Below are 20,702 nucleotides of genomic sequence, written 5' to 3' on the forward strand. Positions count from 1 at the left end.
AGTGTTGTTTGTTGTTAGGGGGTTAGTGTTTGTTGTTAGGGGTTTAGGGTTGTTTCTTGTTGGGGTTTAGTGGTTTTTGTTGTTATGGTGTTAGTGTTGTTTGTTGTTAGGGGGTTAGTGTTGTTTGTGCTTACGGGGTTAGTGTTGTTTGTGGTTAGGGTGTTAGTGTTGTTTGTGGTTAGGGGGTGAGCGTTGTTGGTTGTTAGGGGGTTAGGATTGTTTGTTGTTAGGGGTTTAGAGTTGTTTGTTGTTAGGGGGTTAATTTTGTTTGTTGTTAGGAGGTTAGGGCTGTTTGTTGTTACAGGGTTAGGTTAGTTTCTTGTTAGGGGTTTAGTGTTGTTTGTTTTTAGGGGGTTAGTGTTTGTTGTTAGGGGTTTATGGTTGTTTCTTGTTGGGGTTTAGTAGTTTTAGTTGTTAGGGTGTTAGTGTTGTTTGTGGTTAGGGGCTTAGTGTTGTTGTTTGTTAGGGGGTTAGGGTTGTTTGTTGTTAGGAGGTTAGGGTTGTTTGTTGTTCCAGGGTTAGGTTAGTTTATTGTCAGGGGTTTAGTGTTGTTTGTTGTTAGGGGGTTAGTGTTTGTTGTTAGGGGTTTAGTGTTGTTTCTTGTTGGGGTTTAGTGGTTTTTGTTGTTAGGGTGTTAGTGTTGTTTGTTGTTAGGGGTTTAGGGTTGTTTGTTGTTAAGGGTTTAAGGTTGTTTGTTGTTAGGAGGTTAGGGTTGTTTGTTGTTACGGGTTTAGGTTAGTTTCTTGTTAGGGGTTTAGTGTTGTTTGTTGTTAGGGGGTTAGTGTTTGTTGTTAGGGGTTTAGGGTTGTTTCTTGTTGGCGTTTAGTAGTTTTTGTTGTTAGGGTGTTAGTGTTGTTTGTTGTTAGGGGGTTAGTGTTGTTTGTTCTTAGGGGGTTAGTGTTGTTTGTGGTTAGGGTGTTAGTGTTGTTTGTGGATAGGGGGTGTGCGTTGTTGGTTGTTAGGGGGTTAGGATTGTTTGTTGTTAGGGGTTTAGGGTTGTTTGTTGTTAGGGGCTTAAGGTTGTTTGTTGTTAGGAGGTTAGAGTTGTTTGTTGTTACGGGTTTAGGTTAGTTTCTTGTTAGGGGTTTAGTGTTGTTTGTTGTTAGGGGGTTAGTGTTTGTTGTTAGGGGTTTAGTGTTGTTTCTTGTTGGGGTTTAGTGTTTTTTGTTGTTAGGGTGTTAGTGTTTTTTGTTGTTAGGGGTTTAGAGTTGTTTGTTGTTAGGGGTATAAGGTTGTTTGTTGTTAGGAGGTTAGGGTTGTTTGTTGTTACAGGGTTAGGTTATTTTCTTGTAAGGCGTTTAGTGTTGTTTGTTGTTAGGGGGTTAGTGTTTTTTGTTAGGGGTTTAGGGTTGTTTCTTGTTGGGGTTTAGTGGTTTTTGTTGTTAGGGTGTTAGTGTTGTTTGTTGTTAGGGGTTTAGGGTTGTTTGTTGTTAGGGGTTTAAGGTTGTTTTTTGTTAGGAGGTTAGGGTTGTTTGTTGTTACGGGGTTAGGTTAGTTTCTTGTTAGGGGTTTAGTGTTGTTTGTTGTTAGGGGGTTAGTGTTTGTTGTTAGGGGTTTAGGGTTGTTTCTTGTTGGGGTTTAGTAGTTTTTGTTGTTAGGGTGTTAGTGTTGTTTGTGGTTAGGGGGTTAGTGTTGTTGTTTGTTAGGGGGTTAGGGTTGTTTGTTGTTAGGAGGTCAGGGTTGTTTGTTTTTACAGGGTTAGGTTAGTTTCTTGTTAGGGGTTTAGTGATGTTTGTTGTTAGGGGTTTAGTGTTTGTTAGGGGTTTAGTGTTGTTTCTTGTTGGGGTTTAGTGGTTTTTGTTGTTAGGGCGTTAGTGTTGTTTGTTGTTAGGGGTTTAGGGTTGTTTGTTGTTAGGGGTTTAAGGTTGTTTGTTGTTAGGAGGTTAGGGTTGTTTGTTGTTACGGGGTTAGGTAAGTTGCTTGTTAGGGGTTTAGTGTTGTTTGTTGTTAGGGGGTTAGTGTTTGTTGTTAGGGGTTTAGGGTTGATTCTTGTTGGGTTTAGTAGTTTTTGTTGTTAGGGTGTTAGTGTTGTTTGTTGTTGGGGGTTAGTGTAGTTTGTTCTTACGGGCTTAGTGTTGTTTGTGGTTAGGGTGTTAGTGTTGTTTGTGGTTAGGGGGTGTGCGTTGTTGGTTGTTAGGGGGTTACGTTAGTTTCTTGTTAGGGGTTTAGTGTTGTTTGCTGTTAGGGGGTTAGTGTTTGTTGTTAGGGGTTTAGGGTTGTTTCTTGTTGGGGTTTAGTAGTTTTTGTTAGGGTGTTAGTGTTGTTTGTGGTTAGGGGGTTAGTGTTGTTGTTTATTAGGGGGTTAGGGTTATTTGTTCTTAGGAGGTTAGGGTTGTTTGTTGTTACAGGGTTAGGTTAGTTTCTTGTTAGGGGTTTAGTGTTGTTTGTTGTTAGGGGGTTAGTGTTTGTTGTTAGGGGTTTAGTGTTGTTTCTTGTTGGGGTTTAGTGTTTTTTGTTGTTAGTGTGTTAGTGTTGTTTGTTGTTAGGGGTTTAGGGTTGTTTGTTGTTAGGGGTTTAAGGTTGTTTGTTGTTAGGAGGTTAGGGTTGTTTGTTGTTACGGGGTTAGGTTAGTTTCTTGTTAGGGGATTAGTGTTGTTTGTTGTTAGGGGGTTAGTGTTTGTTGTTAGGGGTTTAGGGTTGTTTCTTGTTGGGGTTTAGTAGTTTTTGTTGTTAGGGTGTTAGTGTTGTTTGTTGTTAGGGGGTTAGTGTTGTTTGTTCTTACGGGGTTAGTGTTGTTTGTGGTTAGGGTGTTAGTGTTGTTTGTGGTTAGGGGGTTAGTGTTGTTTGTTCTTACGGGGTTAGTGTTTTTTGTGGTTAGGGTGTTAGTGTTGTTTGTGGTTAGGGGGTGTGCGTTGTTGGTTGTTAGGGGGTTAGGATTGTTTGTTGTTAGGGGTTTAGGGTTGTTTGTTGTTAGGGGGTTAAGGTTGTTTGTTGTTAGGAGGTTAGGGATCTTTGTTGTTACAGGGTTAGGTTAGTTTCTTGTTAGGGGTTTAGTGTTGTTTGTTGTTAGGGGGTTAGTGTTTGTTGTTAGGGGTTTAGTGTTGTTTCTTGTTGGGGTTTAGTGGTTTTTGTTGTTAGGGTGTTAGTGTTCTTTGTTGTTAGGGGTTTAGGGTTCTTTGTTGTTAGGGGTTTAAGATTGTTTGTTGTTAGGAGGTTAGGGTTGTTTGTTGTTATGGGGTTAGGTTAGTTTCTTGTTAGGGGTTTAGTGTTTTTTGTTGTTAGGGGGTTAGTGTTTCTTGTTAGGGGTTTAGGGCTGTTTCTTGTTGGGGTTTAGTAGTTTTTGTTGTTAGGGTGTTAGTGTTGTTTGTGGTTAGGGGGTTAGTGTTGTTAGTTCTTACGGGGTTAGTGTTGTTTGTGGTTAGGGTGTTAGTGTTGTTTGTGGTTAGGAGGTGTGCGTTGTTGGTTGTTAGGGGGTTAGGATTGTTTGTTGTTAGGGGTTTAGGGTTGTTTGTTCTTAGGGGGTTAAGGTTGTTTGTTGTTAGGATGTTAGGGTTGTTTGTTGTTACAGGGTTAGGTTAGTTTCTTGTTAGGGGTTTAGTGTTGTTTGTTGTTAGGGGGCTAGTGTTTGTTGTTAGGGGTTTAGTGTTGTTTCTTGTTGGGGTTTAGAGTTTATTTTTGTTAGGGTGTTAGTGTTGTTTGTTGTTAGGGGTTTAGGGTTGTTTGTTGTTAGGGGTTTAAGGTTGTTTAATGTTAGGAGGTTAGGGTTGTTTGTTGTTAGGGGGTTAGGTTAGTTTCTTGTTAGGGGTTTAGTGTTGTTTGTTGTTAGGGGGTTAGTGTTTGTTGTTAGGGGTTTAGGGTTGTTTCTTGTTGGGGTTTAGTGGTTTTTGTTGTTAGAGTGTTAGTGTTGTTTGTTGTTAGGGGGTTAGTGTTGTTTGTGCTTACGGGGTTAGTGTTGTTTGTGGTTAGGGTTTTAGTGTTGTTTGTGGTTAGGGGGTGAGCGTTGTTGGTTGTTAGGGGGTTAGGATTGTTTGTTGTTAGGGGTTTAGAGTTGTTTGTTGTTAGGGGGTTAATTTTCTTTGTTGTTAGGAGGTTAGGGCTGTTTGTTGTTACAGGGTTAGGTTAGTTTCTTGTTAGGGGTTTAGTGTTGTTTCCTGTTAGGGGGTTAGTGTTTGTTGTTAGGGGTTTAGTGTTGTTTCTTGTTGGGGTTTAGTGGTTTTTGTTGTTAGGGTGTTAGTGCTGTTTGTTGTTAGGGGTTTAGGGTTCTTTGTTGTTAGGGGTTTAAGGTTGTTTGTTGTTAGGAGGTTAGGGTTGTTTGTTGTTACGGGGTTAGGTTAGTTTCTTGTTAGGGGTTTAGTGTTGTTTGTTGTTAGAGGGTTAGTGTTTGTTGTTAGGGGTTTAGTGTTGTTTCTTGTTGGGGTTTAGTGGTTTTTGTTGTTAGGGTGTTAGTGTTGTTTGTTGTTAGGGGTTTAGTGTTGTTTGTTGTTAGGGGTTTAAGGTTGTTTTTTGTTAGGGGGTTAGTGTTGTTTTTTCTTACGGGGTTAGTGTTTTTGTGGTTAGGGTGTTAGTGTTGTTTGTGGTTAGGGGGTGAGCATTGTTGGTTGTTAAGGGGTTAGAATTGTTTGTTGTTGGGGGTTTAGAGTTGCTTGTTATTAGGGGGTTAAGGTTCTTTGTTGTTAGGAGGTTAGGGCTGTTTGTTGTTACAGGGTTAGGTTAGTTTCTTGTTAGGGGTTTAGTGTTGTTTGTTTTTAGGGGGTTAGTGTTTGTTGTTAGGGGTTTAGTGTTGTTTCTTGTTGGGGTTTAGTGGTTTTTGTTGTTAGGGTGTTAGTGTTGTTTGTTGTTAGGGGTTTAGGGTTGTTTGTTGTTAGGGGTTTAAGGTTGTTTGCTGTTAGGAGGTTAGGGTTGTTTGTTGTTACGGGGTTAGGTTAGTTTCTTGTTAGGGGTTTAGTGTTGTTTGTTGTTAGGGGGTTAGTGTTTGTTGTTAGGGGTTTAGGGTTGTTTCTTGTTGGCGTTTAGTAGTTTTTGTTGTTAGGGTGTTAGTGTTGTTTGTTGTTAGGGGGTTAGTGTTGTTTGTTCTTAGGGGGTTAGTGTTGTTTGTGGTTAGGGTGTTAGTGTTGTTTGTGGATAGGGGGTGTGCGTTGTTGGTTGTTAGGGGGTTAGGATTGTTTGTTGTTAGGGGTTTAGGGTTGTTTGTTGTTAGGGGCTTAAGGTTGTTTGTTGTTAGGAGGTTAGGGTTGTTTGTTGTTACAGGGTTAGGTTAGTTTCTTGTTAGGGGTTTAGTGTTGTTTGCTGTTAGGGGGTTAGTGTTTGTTGTTAGGGGTTTAGGGTTGTTTCTTGTTGGGGTTTAGTAGTTTTTGTTAGGGTGTTAGTGTTGTTTGTGGTTAGGGGGTTAGTGTTGTTGTTTGTTAGGGGGTTAGGGTTATTTGTTGTTAGGAGGTTAGGGTTGTTTGTTGTTACAGGGTTAGGTTAGTTTCTTGTTAGGGGTTTAGTGTTGTTTGTTGTTAGGGGGTTAGTGTTTGTTGTTAGGGGCTTAGTGTTGTTTCTTGTTGGGGTTTAGTGTTTTTTGTTGTTAGTGTGTTAGTGTTGTTTGTTGTTAGGGGTTTAGGGTTGTTTGTTGTTAGGGGTTTAAGGTTGTTTGTTGTTAGGAGGTTAGGGTTGTTTGTTGTTACGGGGTTAGGTTAGTTTCTTGTTAGGGGATTAGTGTTGTTTGCTGTTAGGGGGTTAGTGTTTGTTGTTAGGGGTTTAGGGTTGTTTCTTGTTGGGGTTTAGTAGTTTTTGTTGTTAGGATGTTAGTGTTGTTTGTTGTTAGTGGGTTAGTGTTGTTTGTTCTTACGGGGTTAGTGTTGTTTGTGGTTAGGGTGTTAGTGTTGTTTGTGGTTAGGGGGTTAGTGTTGTTTGTTCTTACGGGGTTAGTGTTGTTTGTGGTTAGGGTGTTAGTGTTGTTTGTGGTTAGGGGGTGTGCGTTGTTGGTTGTTAGGGGGTTAGGATTGTTTGTTGTTAGGGGTTTAGGGTTGTTTGTTGTTAGGGGGTTAAGGTTGTTTGTTGTTAGGAGGTTAGGGATCTTTGTTGTTACAGGGTTAGGTTAGTTTCTTGTTAGGGGTTTAGTGTTGTTTGTTGTTAGGGGGTTAGTGTTTGTTGTTAGGGGTTTAGTGTTGTTTCTTGTTGGGGTTTAGTGGTTTTTGTTGTTAGGGTGTTAGTGTTCTTTGTTGTTAGGGGTTTAGGGTTGTTTGTTGTTAGGGGTTTAAGATTGTTTGTTGTTAGGAGGTTTGGGTTGTTTGTTGTTACGGGGTTAGGTTAGTTTCTTGTTAGGGGTTTAGTGTTTTTTGTTGTTAGGGGGTTAGTGTTTGTTGTTAGGGGTTTAGGGCTGTTTCTTGTTGGGGTTTAGTAGTTTTTGTTGTTAGGGTGTTAGTGTTGTTTGTGGTTAGGGGGTTAGTGTTGTTGTTTGTTAGGGGGTTAGTGTTGTTTGTTGTTAGGAGGTTAGGGTTGTTTGTTCTTATGGGGTTAGGTTAGTTTCTTGTTAGGGGTTTAGTGTTGTTTGTTGTTAGGGGGTTAGTGTTTGTTGTTAGGGGTTTAGGGTTGTTTCTTGTTGGGTTTAGTGGTTTTTGTTGTTAGGGTGTTAGTGTTGTTTGTTGTTAGGGGGTTAGTGTTGTTTGTTCTTACGGGGTTAGTGTTGTTTGTGGTTAGGGTGTTAGTGTTGTTTGTGGTTAGGAGGTGTGCGTTGTTGGTTGTTAGGGGGTTAGGATTGTTTGTTGTTAGGGGTTTAGGGTTGTTTGTTCTTAGGGGGTTAAGGTTGTTTGTTGTTAGGAGGTTAGGGTTGTTTGTTGTTACAGGGTTAGGTTAGTTTCTTGTTAGGGGTTTAGTGTTGTTTGTTGTTAGGGGGCTAGTGTTTGTTGTTAGGGGTTTAGTGTTGTTTCTTGTTGGGGTTTAGAGTTTTTTTTTTGTTAGGGTGTTAGTGTTGTTTGTTGTTAGGGGTTTAGGGTTGTTTGTTGTTAGGGGTTTAAGGTTGTTTAATGTTAGGAGGTTAGGGTTGTTTGTTGTCAGGGGGTTAGTTTAGTTTCTTGTTAGGGGTTTAGTGTTGTTTGTTGTTAGGGGGTTAGTGTTTGTTGTTAGGGGGTTAGGGTTGTTTCTTGTTGGGGTTTAGTGGTTTTTGTTGTTAGAGTGTTAGTGTTGTTTGTTGTTAGGGGGTTAGTGTTGTTTGTGCTTTCGGGGTTAGTGTTGTTTGTGGTTAGGGTTTTAGTGTTGTTTGTGGTTAGGGGGTGAGCGTTGTTGGTTGTTAGGGGGTTAGGATTGTTTGTTGTTAGGGGTTTAGAGTTGTTTGTTGTTAGGGGGTTAATTTTGTTTGTTGTTAGGAGGTTAGGGCTGTTTGTTGTTACAGGGTTAGGTTAGTTTCTTGTTAGGGGTTTAGTGTTGTTTCCTGTTAGGGGGTTAGTGTTTGTTGTTAGGGGTTTAGTGTTGTTTCTTGTTGGGGTTTAGTGGTTTTTGTTGTTAGGGTGTTAGTGCTGTTTGTTGTTAGGGGTTTAGGGTTCTTTGTTGTTAGGGGTTTAAGGTTGTTTGTTGTTAGGAGGTTAGGGTTGTTTGTTGTTACGGGGTTAGGTTAGTTTCTTGTTAGGGGTTTAGTGTTGTTTGTTGTTAGAGGGTTAGTGTTTGTTGTTAGGGGTGTAGTGTTGTTTCTTGTTGGGGTTTAGTGGTTTTTGTTGTTAGGGTGTTAGTGTTGTTTGTTGTTAGGGGTTTAGTGTTGTTTGTTGTTAGGGGTTTAAGGTTGTTTTTTGTTAGGGGGTTAGTGTTGTTTGTTCTTACGGGGTTAGTGTTTTTGTGGTTAGGGTGTTAGTGTTGTTTGTGGTTAGGGGGTGAGCATTGTTGGTTGTTAAGGGGTTAGAATTGTTTGTTGTTAGGGGTTTAGAGTTGCTTGTTATTAGGGGGTTAAGGTTCTTTGTTGTTAGGAGGTTAGGGCTGTTTGTTGTTACAGGGTTAGGTTAGTTTCTTGTTAGGGGTTTAGTGTTGTTTGTTTTTAGGGGGTTAGTGTTTGTTGTTAGGGGTTAGTGTTGTTTCTTGTTGGGGTTTAGTGGTTTTTGTTGTTAGGGTGTTAGTGTTGTTTGTTGTTAGGGGTTTAGGGTTGTTTGTTGTTAGGGGTTTAAGGTTGTTTGCTGTTAGGAGGTTAGGGTTGTTTGTTGTTACGGGGTTAGGTTAGTTTCTTGTTAGGGGTTTAGTGTTGTTTGTTGTTAGGGGGTTAGTGTTTGTTGTTAGGGGTTTAGGGTTGTTTCTTGTTGGGGTTTAGTAGTTTTTGTTGTTAGGGTGTTAGTGTTGTTTGTGGTTAGGGGGTTAGTGTTGTTGTTTGTTAGGAGGTTAGTGTTGTTTGTTGTTAGGAGGTTAGGGTTGTTTGTTTTTACAGGGTTAGGTTAGTTTCTTGTTAGGGGTTTAGTGAAGTTTGTTGTTAGGGGTTTAGTGTTTGTTGTTAGGGGTTTAGTGTTGTTTCTTGTTGGGGTTTAGTGGTTTTTGTTGTTAGGGCGTTAGTGTTGTTTGTTGTTAGGGGTTTAGGGTTGTTTGTTGTTAGGGGTTTAAGGTTGTTTGTTGTTAGGAGGTTAGGGTTGTTTGTTGTTACGGGGTTAGGTAAGTTGCTTGTTAGGGGTTTAGTGTTTTTTGTTGTTAGGGGGTTAGTGTTTGTTGTTAGGGTTTTAGGGTTGATTCTTGTTGGGTTTAGTAGTTTTTGTTGTTAGGGTGTTAGTGTTGTTTGTTGTTAGGGGGTTAGTGTAGTTTGTTCTTACGGACTTAGTGTTGTTTGTGGTTAGGGTGTTAGTGTTGTTTGTGGTTAGGGGGTGTGCGTTGTTGGTTTTTAGGGGGTTACGTTAGTTTCTTGTTAGGGGTTTAGTGTTGTTTGCTGTTAGGGGATTAGTGTTTGTTGTTAGGGGTTTAGTGTTGTTTCTTGTTGGGGTTTAGTGGTTTTTGTTGTTAGGATGTTAGTGTTGTTTGTTGTTAGGGGTTTAGGGTTGTTTGTTGTTAGGGGTTTAAGGTTGTTTGTTGTTAGGAGGTTAGGGTTGTTTGTTGTTACAGGGTTAGGTTAGTTTCTTGTTAGGGGTTTAGTGTTGTTTGTTGTTAGGGGGTTAGTGTTTGTTGTTAGGGGTTTAGGGTTGTTTCTTGTTGGGGTTTAGTGTTTTTTGTTGTTAGTGTGTTAGTGTTGTTTGTTGTTAGGGGTTTAGGGTTGTTTGTTGTTAGGGGTTTAAGGTTGTTTGTTGTTAGGAGGTTAGGGTTGTTTGTTGTTACGGGGTTAGGTTAGTTTCTTGTTAGGGGTTTAGTGTTGTTTGTTGTTAGGGGGTTAGTGTTTGTTGTTAGGGGTTTAGGGATGTTTCTTGTTGGTGTTTAGTAGTTTTTGTTGTTAGGGGGTTAGTGTTGTTTGTTCTTACGGGGTTAGTGTTGTTTGTGGTTAGGGTGTTAGTGTTGTTTATGGTTAGGGGGTGTGCGTTGTTGGTTGTTAGGGGGTTAGGATGGTTTGTTGTTAGGGGTTTAGGGTTGTTTGTTGTTAGGGGGTTAAGGTTGTTTGTTGTTAGGAGGTTAGGGTTGTTTGTTGTTACGGGGTTAGGTTAGTTTCTTGTTAGGGGTTTAGTGTTTTTTATTGTTAGGGGGTTAGTGTTTGTTGTTAGGGGTTCAGGGCTGTTTCTTGTTGGGGTTTAGTAGTTTTTGTTGTTAGGGTGTTAGTGTTGTTTGTGGTTAGGGGGTTAGTGTTGTTGTTTTTTAGGGGGTTAAGGTTGTTTTTGTTAGGAGGTTAGGGTTGTATGTTGTTACAGGGTTAGGTTAGTTTCTTGTTAGGGGTTTAGTGTTGTTTGTTGTTAGGGGGTTAGTGTTTGTTGTTAGGGGTTTAGTGTTGTTTCTTGTTGGGGTTTAGTGGTTTTTGTTGTTAGGGTGTTAGTGTTTTTTGTTGTTAGGGGTTTAGGGTTGTTTGTTGTTAGGGGTTTAAGGTTGTTTGTTGTTAGGAGGTTAGGGTTGTTTGTTGTTACGGGGTTAGGTTAGTTTCTTCTTAGGGGTTTAGTGTTGTTTGTTGTTAGGGGGTTAGTGTTTGTTGTTAGGGGTTTAGGGTTGTTTCTTGTTGGGGTTTAGTAGTTTTTGTTGTTAGGGTGTTAGTTTTGTTTGTTGTTAGGGCGTTAGTGTAGTTTGTTCTTACGGGGTTAGTGTTGTTTGTGGTTAGGGTGTTAGTGTTGTTTGTGGTTAGGGGGTGTGCGTTGTTGGTTGTTAGGGGGTTAGGATTGTTTGTTGTTGGGGTTTACGGTTGTTTGTTGTTAGTCGGTTAAGGATGTTTGTTGTTAGGATGTTAGGGTTGTTTGTTGTTACATTGTTAGGTTAGTTTCTTGTTAGGGGTTTAGTGTTGTTTGTTGTTAGGGGGTTAGTGTTTGTTGTTACAGGTTTAGTGTTGTTTCTTGTTGGGGTTTAGTGGTTTTTATTGTTAGGGTGTTAGTGTTGTTTGTTGTTAGGTGTTTAGGGTTGTTTGTTGTTAGGGGCTTAGTGTTTGTTGTTAGGGGTTTAAGGTTGTTTCTTGTTGGAGTTTAGTAGTTTTTCTTGTTAGGGTGTTAGTGTTGTTTGTGGTTAGGGGCTTAGTGTTGTTGTTTGTTAGGGAGTTAGGGTTGTTTGTTGTTGCGGTTTAGTGGTTTTTGTTGTTAGGGTGTTAGTGTTGTTTGTTGTTAGGGGTTTAGGGTTTTTTGTTGTTAGGGGTTTAAGGTTGTTTGTTGTTAGGAGGTTAGGGTTGTTTGTTGTTACGGGTTTAGGTTAGTTTCTTGTTAGGGGTTTAGTGTTGTTTGTTGTTGGGGGTTAGTGTTTGTTGTTAGGGCTTTAGGGTTGTTTCTTGTTGTTTTTTAGTAGTTTTTGTTGTTAGGGTGTTAGTGTTGTTTGTGGTTAGGGGGTTAGTGTTGTTGTTTGTTAGGGGGTTAGGGTTGTTTGTTGTTAGAAGTTTAGGGTTGTTTGTTGTTAGGGGTTTAGGGTTGTTTGTTGTTAGGAGGTTAGGGTTGTTTGTTGTTACGGAGTTATGTTAGTTTCTTGTTAGGGGTTTAGTGTTGTTTGTTGTTAGGGGGTTAGTGTTTGTTGTTAGGGGTTTAGGGTTTTTTCTTGTTCGGGTTTAGTAGTTTCTGTTGATAGGGTGTTAGTGTTGTTTGTTGTTAGGGGGTTAGTGTTGTTTGTTCTTACGGGGTTTGTGTTGTTTGTGGTTAGGGTGTTAGTGTTGTTTGTGGTTAGAGGATGAGCGTTATTGGTTGTTAGGGGGTGAGGATTGTTTGTTGTTAGGGGTTTAGGGTTGTTTGTTGTTAGGGGGTTAAGGTTGTTTGTTGTTAGGAGGTTAGGGTTGATTGTTGTTAAAGGGTTAGGTTAGTTTCTTGTTAGGGGTTTAGTGTTGTTTGTTGTTAGGGGGTTAGTGTTTGTTGTTAGGGGTTTAGTGTTGTTTCTTGTTGGGGTTTAGTGGTTTTTGTTGTTAGGGTGTTAGTGTTGTTTGTTGATAGGGGTTTAGGGTTGTTTCTTGTTGTTGTTTAGTAGTTTTTGTTGTTAGGGTGTTAGTGTTGTTTGTTGTTAGGGGGTTAGTGTTGTTTGTTCTTCCGGGGTTAGTGTTGTTTGTGGTTAGGGTGTTAGTGTTGTTTGTGGTTAGGGGGTGTGCGTTGTTGGTTGTTAGGGGGTTAGGATTGTTTGTTGTTAGGGGTTTAGGGTTGTTTGTTGTTAGGGGGTTAAGGTTGTTTGTTGTTAGGAGGTTAGGGTTGTTTGTTGTTACAGAGTTAGGTTAGTTTCTTGTTAGGGGTTTAGTGTTGTTTGTTGTTAGGAGGTTAGTGTTTGTTGTTAGGGGTTTAGTGTTGTTTCTTGTTGGGGTTTAGTGGTTTTTGTTGTTAGGGTGTTAGTGTTGTTTCTTGTTAGATGTTTAGGGTTGTTTGTTGTTAGGGGTTTAAGGTTGTTTGTTGTTAGGGGGTTAGGGTTGTTTGTTGTTACGGGGTTAGGTAAGTTTCTTGTTAGGGGTTTAGTGTTGTTTGTTGTTAGGGGGTTAGTGTTTGTTGTTAGGGGTTTAGGGTTGTTTCTTGTTGGGGTTTAGTAGTTTTTGTTGTTAGGGTGTTAGTGTTGTTTGTGGTTAGGGGGTTAGTGTTGTTGTTTGTTAGGGGGTTAAGGTTGTTTTTTGTTAGGAGGTTAGGGTTGTTTGTTGTTACAGGGTTAGGTTAGTTTCTTGTTAGGGGTTTAGTGTTGTTTGTTGTTAGGGGGTTAGTGTTTGTTGTTAGGGGTTTAGTGTTGTTTCTTGTTGGGGTTTAGTGGTTTTTGTTGTTAGGGTGTTAGTGTTGTTTGTTGTTAGGCGTTTAGGGTTGTTTGTTGTTAGGGGTTTAAGGTTGTTTGTTGATAGGAGGTTAGGGTTGTTTGTTGTTACGGGGTTAGGTTAGTTTCTTGTTAGGGGTTTAGTGTTGTTTGTTGTTAGGGGGTTAGTGTTTGTTGTTAGGGGTTTAGGGTTGTTTCTTGTTGGGGTTTAGTAGTTTTTGTTGTTAGGGTGTTAGTTTTGTTTGTTGTTAGGGCGTTAGTGTAGTTTGTTCTTACGGGGTTAGTGTTGTTTGTGGTTAGGGTGTTAGTGTTGTTTGTGGTTAGGGGGTGTGCGTTGTTGGTTGTTAGGGGGTTAGGATTGTTTGTTGTTAGGGGTTTAGGGTTGTTTGTTGTTAGGGGGTTAAGGATGTTTGTTGTTAGGATGTTAGGGTTGTTTGTTGTTACATTGTTAGGTTAGTTTCTTGTTAGGGGTTTAGTGTTGTTTGTTGTTAGGGGGTTAGTGTTTGCTGTTACGGGTTTAGTGTTGTTTCTTGTTGGGGTTTAGTGGTTTTTATTGTTAGGGTGTTAGTGTTGTTTGTTGTTAGGTGTTTAGGGTTGTTTGTTGTTAGGGGGTTAGTGTTTGTTGTTAGGGGTTTAAGGTTGTTTCTTGTTGGAGTTTAGTAGTTTTTCTTGTTGGGGTGTTAGTGTTGTTTGTGGTTAGGGGGTTAGTGTTGTTGTTTGTTAGGGGGTTATTGTTGTTTGTTGTTGGTTTTTAGTGGTTTTTGTTGTTAGGGTGTTAGTGTTGTTTGTTGTTAGGGGTTTAGGGTTTTTTGTTGTTAGGGGTTTAAGGTTGTTTGTTGTTAGGAGGTTAGGGTTGTTTGTTGTTACGGGGTTAGGTTAGTTTCTTGTTAGGGGTTTAGTGTTGTTTGTTGTTAGGGGGTTAGTGTTTGTTTTTAGGGCTTTAGGGTTGTTTCTTGTTGTTTTTTAGTAGTTTTTGTTGTTAGGGTGTTAGTGTTGTTTGTGGTTAGGGGGTTAGTGTTGTTGTTTGTTAGGGGGTTAGGGTTGTTTGTTGTTAGAAGTTTAGGGTTGTTTGTTGTTAGGGGTTTAGGGTTGTTTGTTGTTAGGAGATTAGGGTTGTTTGTTGTTAGGAGGTTAGGGATCTTTGTTGTTACAGGGTTAGGTTAGTTTCTTGTTAGGGGTTTAGTGTTGTTTGTTGTTAGGGGGTTAGTGTTTGTCGTTAGGGGTTTAGGGTTTTATCTTGTTGGGGTTTAGTAGTTTTTGTTGTTAGGGTGTTAGTGTTGTTTGTTGTTAGGGGGTTAGTGTTGTTTGTTCTTACGGGGTTTGTGTTGTTTGTGGTTAGGGTGTTAGTGTTGTTTGTGGTTAGAGGATGAGCGTTATTGGTTGTTAGGGGGTTAGGATTGTTTGTTGTTAGGGGTTTAGGGTTGTTTGTTGTTAGGGGGTTAAGGTTGTTTGTTGTTAGGAGGTTAGGGTTGTTTGTGGTTAGCGGGTTAGTGTTGTTGTTTGTTACGGGGTTAGGGTTATTTGTTGTTAGGAGGTTAGGGTTGTTTGTTGTTACAGGGTTAGGTTAGTTTCTTGTTAGGGGTTTGGTGTTGTTTGTTGTTAGGGGGTTAGTGTTTGTTCTTAGGGGTTTAGTGTTCTTTCTTGTTGGGGTTTAGTGTTTTTTGTTGTTAGTGTGTTAGTGTTGTTTGTAGTTAGGGGTTTAGGGTTGTTTGTTGTTAGGGGTTTAAGGTTGTTTGTTGTTAGGAGGTTAGGGTTGTTTGTTGTTACGGGGTTAGGTTAGTTTCTTGTTAGGGGTTTAGTTTTGTTTGTTGTTAGGGGGTTAGTGTTTGTTGTTAGGGGTTTAGGGTTGTTTCTTGTTGGTGTTTAGTAGTTTTTGTTGTTAGGGGGTTAGTGTTGTTTGTTCTTACGGGGTTAGTGTTGTTTGTGGTTAGGGTGTTAGTGTTGTTCATGTTTAGGGGGTGTGCGTTGTTGGTTGTTAGGGGGTTAGGATGGTTTGTTGTTAGGGGTTTAGGGTTGTTTGTTGTTAGGGGGTTAAGGTTGTTTGTTGTTAGGAGGTTAGGGTTGTTTGTTGTTACGGGGTTAGGTTAGTTTCTTGTTAGGGGTTTAGTGTTTTTTGTTGTTAGGGGGTTAGTGTTTGTTGTTAGGGGTTTAGGGCTGTTTCTTGTTGGGGTTTAGTAGTTTTTGTTGTTAGGGTGTTAGTGTTGTTTGTGGTTAGGGGGTTAGTGTTGTTGTTTGTTAGGGGTTAAGGTTGTTTTTTGTTAGGAGGTTAGGGCTGTTTGTTGTTACAGGGTTAGGTTAGTTTCTTGTTAGGGGTTTAGTGTTGTTTGTTGTTAGGGGGTTAGTGTTTGTTGTTAGGGGTTTAGTGTTGTTTCTTGTTGGGGTTTAGTGGTTTTTGTTGTTAGGGTGTTAGTGTTGTTTGTTCTTACGGGTTTAGGGTTGTTTGTTGTTAGGGGTTTAAGGTTGTTTGTTGTTAGGAGGTTAGGGTTGTTTGTTGTTACGGGGTTAGGTTAGTTTCTTCTTAGGGGTTTAGTGTTGTTTGTTGTTAGGGGGTTAGTGTTTGTTGTTAGGGGTTTAGGGTTGTTTCTTGTTGGGGTTTAGTAGTTTTTGTTGTTAGGGTGTTAGTTTTGTTTGTTGTTAGGGCGTTAGTGTAGTTTGTTCTTACGGGGTTAGTGTTGTTTGTGGTTAGGGTGTTAGTGTTGTTTGTGGTTAGGGGGTGTGCGTTGTTGGTTGTTAGGGGGTTAGGATTGTTTGTTGTTAGGGGTTTAGGGTTGTTTGTTGTTAGGGGTTTAAGGTTGTTTGTTGTTAGGAGGTTAGGGTTGTTTGTTGTTACGGGGTTAGTTAAGTTGCTTGTTAGGGGTTTAGTGTTGTTTGTTGTTAGGGGGTTAGTGTTTGTTGTTAGGGGTTTAGGGTTGATTCTTGTTGGGTTTAGTAGTTTTTGTTGTTAGGGTGTTAGTGTTGTTTGTTGTTAGGGGGTTAGTGTAGTTTGTTCTTACGGGCTTAGTGTTGTTAGTGGTTAGGGTGTTAGTGTTGTTTGTGGTTAGGGGGTGTGCGTTGTTGGTTGTTAGGGGGTTACGTTAGTTTCTTGTTAGGGGTTTAGTGTTGTTTGCTGTTAGGGGGTTAGTGTTTGTTGTTAGGGGTTTAGGGTTGTTTCTTGTTGGGGTTTAGTAGTTTTTGTTAGGGTGTTAGTGTTGTTTGTGGTTAGGGGGTTAGTGTTGTTTGTTCTTACGGGGTTAGTGTTGTTTGTGGTTAGGGTGTTAGTGTTGTTTGTGGTTAGGGGGTGTGCGTTGTTGGTTGTTAGGGGGTTAGGATTGTTTGTTGTTAGGGGTTTAGGGTTGTTTGTTGTTAGGGGTTTAAGGTTGTTTGTTGTTAGGAGGTTAGGGTTGTTTGTTGTTACGGGGTTAGGTTAGTTTCTTGTTAGGGGTTTAGTGTTGTTTGCTGTTAGAGGGTTAGTGTTTGTTGTTAGGGGTTTAGGGTTGTTTCTTGTTGGGGTTTAGTAGTTTTTGTTGTTAGGGTGTTAGTGTTGTTTGTGGTTAGGAGGTTAGTGTTGTTTGTTCTTACGGGGTTAGTGTTGTTTGTGGTTAGGGTGTTAGTGTTGTTTGTGGTTAGGGGGTGAGAGTTGTTGGTTGTTAGGGGGTTAGGATTGTTTGTTGTTAGGGGTTTAGGGTTGTTTGTTGTTAGGGGGTTAAGGTTGTTTGTTGTTAGGAGGTTAGGGCTGTTTGTTGTTACGGGGTTAGGTTAGTTTCTTGTTAGGGGTTTAGTGTTGTTTGTTGTTAGGGGGTTAGTGTTTGTTGTTAGGGGTTTAGGAATGTTTCTTGTTGGGGTTTAGTAGTTTTTGTTGTTAGGGTGTTAGTGTTGTTTGTTGTTAGGGGGTTAGTGTTGTTTGTTCTTACGGGGTTAGTGTTGTTTGTGGTTAGGGTGTTAGTGTTGTTTGTGGTTAGGGGGTGTGCGTTGTTGGTTGTTAGGGGGTTAGGATTGTTTGTTGTTAGGGGTTTAGGGTTGTTTGTTGGCAGGGGGTTAAGGTTGTTTGTTGTTAGGAGGTTAGGGTTGTTTGTTGTTACAGAGTTAGGTTAGTTTCTTGTTAGGGGTTTAGTGTTGTTTGTTGTTAGGGGGTTAGTGTTTGTTGTTAGGGGTTTAGTGTTGTTTCTTGTTGGGGTTTAGTGGTTTTTGTTGTTAGGGTGTTAGTGTTGTTTCTTGTTAGGGGTTTAGGGTTGTTTGTTGTTAGGGGTTTAAGGTTGTTTGTTGTTAGGGGGTTAGGGTTGTTTGTTGTTACGGGGTTAGGTTAGTTTCTTGTTAGGGGTTTAGTGTTGTTTGTTGTTGGGGGTTAGTGTTTGTTGTTAGGGGTTTAGGGTTGTTTCTTGTTGGGGTTTAGTAGTTTTAGTTGTTAGGGTGTTAGTGTTGTTTGTGGTTAGGGGCTTAGTGTTGTTGTTTGTTAGGGGGTTAGGGTTGTTTGTTGTTAGGAGGTTAGGGTTGTTTGTTGTTACAGGGTTAGGTTAGTTTATTGTCAGGGGTTTAGTGTTGTTTGTTGTTAGGGGGTTAGTGTTTGTTGTTAGGGGTTTAGTGTTGTTTCTTGTTGGGGTTTAGTGGTTTTTGTTCTTAGGGTGTTAGTGTTGTTTGTTGTTCGGGGTTTAGGGTTGTTTGTTGTTAGGGGTTTAAGGTTGTTTGTTGTTAGGAGGTTAGGGTTGTTTGTTGTTACGGGTTTAGGTTAGTTTCTTGTTAGGGGTTTAGTGTTGTTTGTTGTTAGGGGGTTAGTGTTTGTTGTTAGGGGTTTAGGGTTGTTTCTTGTTGGCGTTTAGTAGTTTTTGTTGTTAGGGTGTTAGTGTTGTTTGTTGTTAGGGGGTTAGTGTTGTTTGTTCTTACGGGGTTAGTGTTGTTTGTGGTTAGGGTGTTAGTGTTGTTTGTGGATAGGGGGTGTGCGTTGTTGGTTGTTAGGGGGTTAGGATTGTTTGTTGTTAGGGGTTTAGGGTTGTTTGTTGTTAGGGGCTTAAGGTTGTTTGTTGTTAGGAGGTTAGGGTTGTTTGTTGTTACGGGTTTAGGTTAGTTTCTTGTTAGGGGTTTAGTGTTGTTTGTTGTTAGGGGGTCAGTGTTTGTTGTTAGGGGTTTAGGGTTGTTTCTTGTTGGGTTTTAGTGGTTTTTGTTGTTAGGGTGTTAGTGTTGTTTGTTGTTAGGGGGTTAGTGTTGTTTGTTCTTCCGGGGTTAGTGTTGTTTGTGGTTAGGGTGTTAGTGTTGTTTGTGGTTAGGGGGTTAGTGTTGTTTGTTCTTACGGGGTTAGTGTTGTTTGTGGTTAGGGTGTTAGTGTTATTTGTGGTTAGGGGGTGTGCGTTGTTGGTTGTTAGGGGGTTAGCATTGTTTGTTGTTAGGGGTTTAGGGTTGTTTGTTGTTAGGGGGTTAAGGTTGTTTGTTGTTAGGAGGTTAGGGATCTTTGTTGTTACAGGGTTAGGTTAGTTTCTTGTTAGGGGTTTAGTGTTGTTTGTTGTTAGGGGGTTAGTGTTTGTTGTTAGGGGTTTAGTGTTGTTTCTTGTTGGGGTTTAGTGGTTTTTGTTGTTAGGGTGTTAGTGTTCTTTGTTGTTAGGGGTTTAGGGTTGTTTGTTGTTAGGGGTTTAAGATTGTTTGTTGTTAGGAGGTTAGGGTTGTTTGTTGTTACGGGGTTAGGTTAGTTTCTTGTTAGGGGTTTAGTGTTTTTTGTTGTTAGGGGGTTAGTGTTTGTTGTTAGGGGTTTAGGGCTGTTTCTTGTTGGGGTTTAGTAGTTTTTGTTGTTAGGGTGTTAGTGTTGTTTGTGGTTAGGGTGTTAGTGTTGTTGTTTGTTAGGGGGATAAGGTTGTTTTTTGTTAGGAGGTTAGGGTTGTTTGTTGTTACAGGGTTAGGTTAGTTTCTTGTTAGGGGTTTAGTGTTGTTTGTTGTTAGGGGGTTAGTGTTTGTTGTTAGGGGTTTAGAGTTGTTTCTTGTTGGGGTTTAGTGGTTTTTGTTGTTAGGGTGTTAGTGTTGTTTGTTGTTAGGGGTTTAGGGTTGTTTGTTGTTGGGGGTTTCAGGTTGTTTGTTGTTAGGAGGTTAGGGTTGTTTGTTGTTACGGGGTTAGGTTAGTTTCTTGTTAGGGGTTTAGTGTTGTTTGCTGTTAGAGGGTTAGTGTTTGTTGTTAGGGGTTTAGGGTTGTTTCTTGTTGGGGTTTAGTAGTTTTTGTTGTTAGGGTGTTAGTGTTGTTTGTGGTTAGGGGGTTAGTGTTGTTTGTTCTTACGGGGTTAGTGTTGTTTGTGGTTAGGGTGTTAGTGTTGTTTGTGGTTAGGGGGTGAGAGTTGTTGGTTGTTAGGGGGTTAGCATTGTTTGTTGTTAGGGGTTTAGGGTTGTTTGTTTTTAGGGGGTTAAGGTTGTTTGTTGTTAGGAGGTTAGGGCTGTTTGTTGTTACAGGGTTAGGTTAGTTTCTTGTTAGGGGTTTAGTGTTGTTTGTTGTTAGGGGGTTAGTGTTTGTTGTTACGGGTTTAGTGTTGTTTCTTGTTGGGGTTTAGTGGTTTTTATTGTTAGGGTGTTAGTGTTGTTTGTTGTTAGGGGTTTAGGGTTGTTTGTTGTTAGGGGGTTCGTGTTTGTTGTTAGGGGTTTAAGGTTGTTTCTTGTTGGAGTTTAGTAGTTTTCCTTGTTAGGGTGTTAGTGTTGTTTGTGGTTAGGGGGTTAGTGTTGTTGTTTGTTAGGGGGTTAGGGTTGTTTGTTGTTGGGGTTTAGTGGTTTTTGTTGTTAGGGTGTTAGTGTTGTTTGTTGTTAGGGGTTTAGGGTTTTTTGTTGTTAGGGGTTTAAGGTTGTTTGTTGTTAGGAGGTTAGGGTTGTTTGTTGTTACGGGGTTAGGTTAGTTTCTTGTTAGAGGTTTAGTGTTGTTTGTTGTTAGGGGGTTAGTGTTTGTTTTTAGGGCTTTAGGGTTGTTTCTTGTTGTTTTTTAGTAGTTTTTGTTGTTAGGGTGTTAGTGTTGTTTGTGGTTAGGGGGTTAGTGTTGTTGTTTGTTAGGGGGTTAGGGTTGTTTGTTGTTAGAAGGGTAGGGTTGTTTGTTGTTAGGGGTTTAGGGTTGTTTGTTGTTAGGAGGTTAGGGTTGTTTGTTGTTACAGAGTTATGTTAGTTTCTTGTTAGGGGTTTAGTGTTGTTTGTTGTTAGGGGGTTAGTGTTTGTTGTTAGGGGTGTAGGGTTTTTTCTTGTTGGGGTTTAGTAGTTTTTGTTGTTAGGGTGTTAGTGTTGTTTGTTGTTAGGGGGTTAGTGTTGTTTGTTCTTACGGGGTTTGTGTTGTTTGTGGTTAGGGTGTTAGTGTTGTTTGTGGTTAGAGGATGAGCGTTATTGGTTGTTAGGGGGTTAGGATTGTTTGTTGTTAGGGGTTTAGAGTTGTTTGTTGTTAGGGGGTTAAGGTTGTTTGTTGTTAGGAGGTTAGGGTTGTTTGTTGTTACAGGGTTAGGTTAGTTTCTTGTTAGGGGTTTAGTGTTGTTTGTTGTTAGGGGGTTAGTGTTTGTTGTTAGGGGTTTAGTGTTGTTTCTTGTTGGGGTTTAGTGGTTTTTGTTGTTAGGGTGTTAGTGTTGTTTGTTGATAGGGGTTTAGGGTTGTTTGTTGTTAGGGGTTTAAGGTTGTTTGTTGTTAGGAGGTTAGGGTTGTTTGTTGTTACGGGGTTAGGTTAGTTTCTTGTTAGGGGTTTAGTGTTGTTTGTTGTTAGGGGGTTAGTGTTTGTTGTTAGGGGTTTAGTGTTGTTTCTTGTTGGGGTTTAGTGGTTTTTGTTGTTAGGGTGTTAGTGTTGTTTGTTGTTAGGGGGTTAGTGTTGTTTGTTCTTACGGGGTTAGTGTTGTTTGTGGTTAGGGTGTTAGTGTTGTTTGTGGTTAGGGGGTGTGCGTTGTTGGTTGTTAGGGGGTTAGGATTGTTTGTTGTTAGGGGTTTAGGGTTGTTTGTTGGTAGGGGGTTAAGGTTGTTTGTTGTTAGGAGGTTAGGGTTGTTTGTTGTTACAGAGTTAGGTTAGTTTCTTGTTAGGGGTTTAGTGTTGTTTGTTGTTAGGGGGTTAGTGTTTGTTGTTAGGGGTTTAGTGTTGTTTCTTGTTGGGGTTTAGTGGTTTTTGTTGTTAGGGTGTTAGTGTTGTTTCTTGTTAGGGGTTTAGGGTTGTTTGTTGTTAGGGGTTTAAGGTTGTTTGTTGTTAGGGGGTTAGGGTTGTTTCTTGTTACGGGGTTAGGTTAGTTTCTTGTTAGGGGTTTAGTGTTGTTTGTTGTTGGGGGTTAGTGTTTGTTGTTAGGGGTTTAGGGTTGTTTCTTGTTGGGGTTTAGTAGTTTTAGTTGTTAGGGTGTTAGTGTTGTTTGTGGTTAGGGGCTTAGTGTTGTTGTTTGTTAGGGGGTTAGGGTTGTTTGTTGTTAGGAGGTTAGGGTTGTTTGTTGTTACGGGGTTAGGTTAGTTTATTGTCAGGGGTTTAGTGTTGTTTGTTGTTAGGGGGTTAGTGTTTGTTGTTAGGGGTTTAGTGTTGTTTCTTGTTGGGGTTTAGTGGTTTTTGTTCTTAGGGTGTTAGT

Source organism: Loxodonta africana, chromosome 17, assembly GCF_030014295.1.
Source record: "Loxodonta africana isolate mLoxAfr1 chromosome 17, mLoxAfr1.hap2, whole genome shotgun sequence".
Classification (NCBI taxonomy): domain Eukaryota; kingdom Metazoa; phylum Chordata; class Mammalia; order Proboscidea; family Elephantidae; genus Loxodonta; species Loxodonta africana.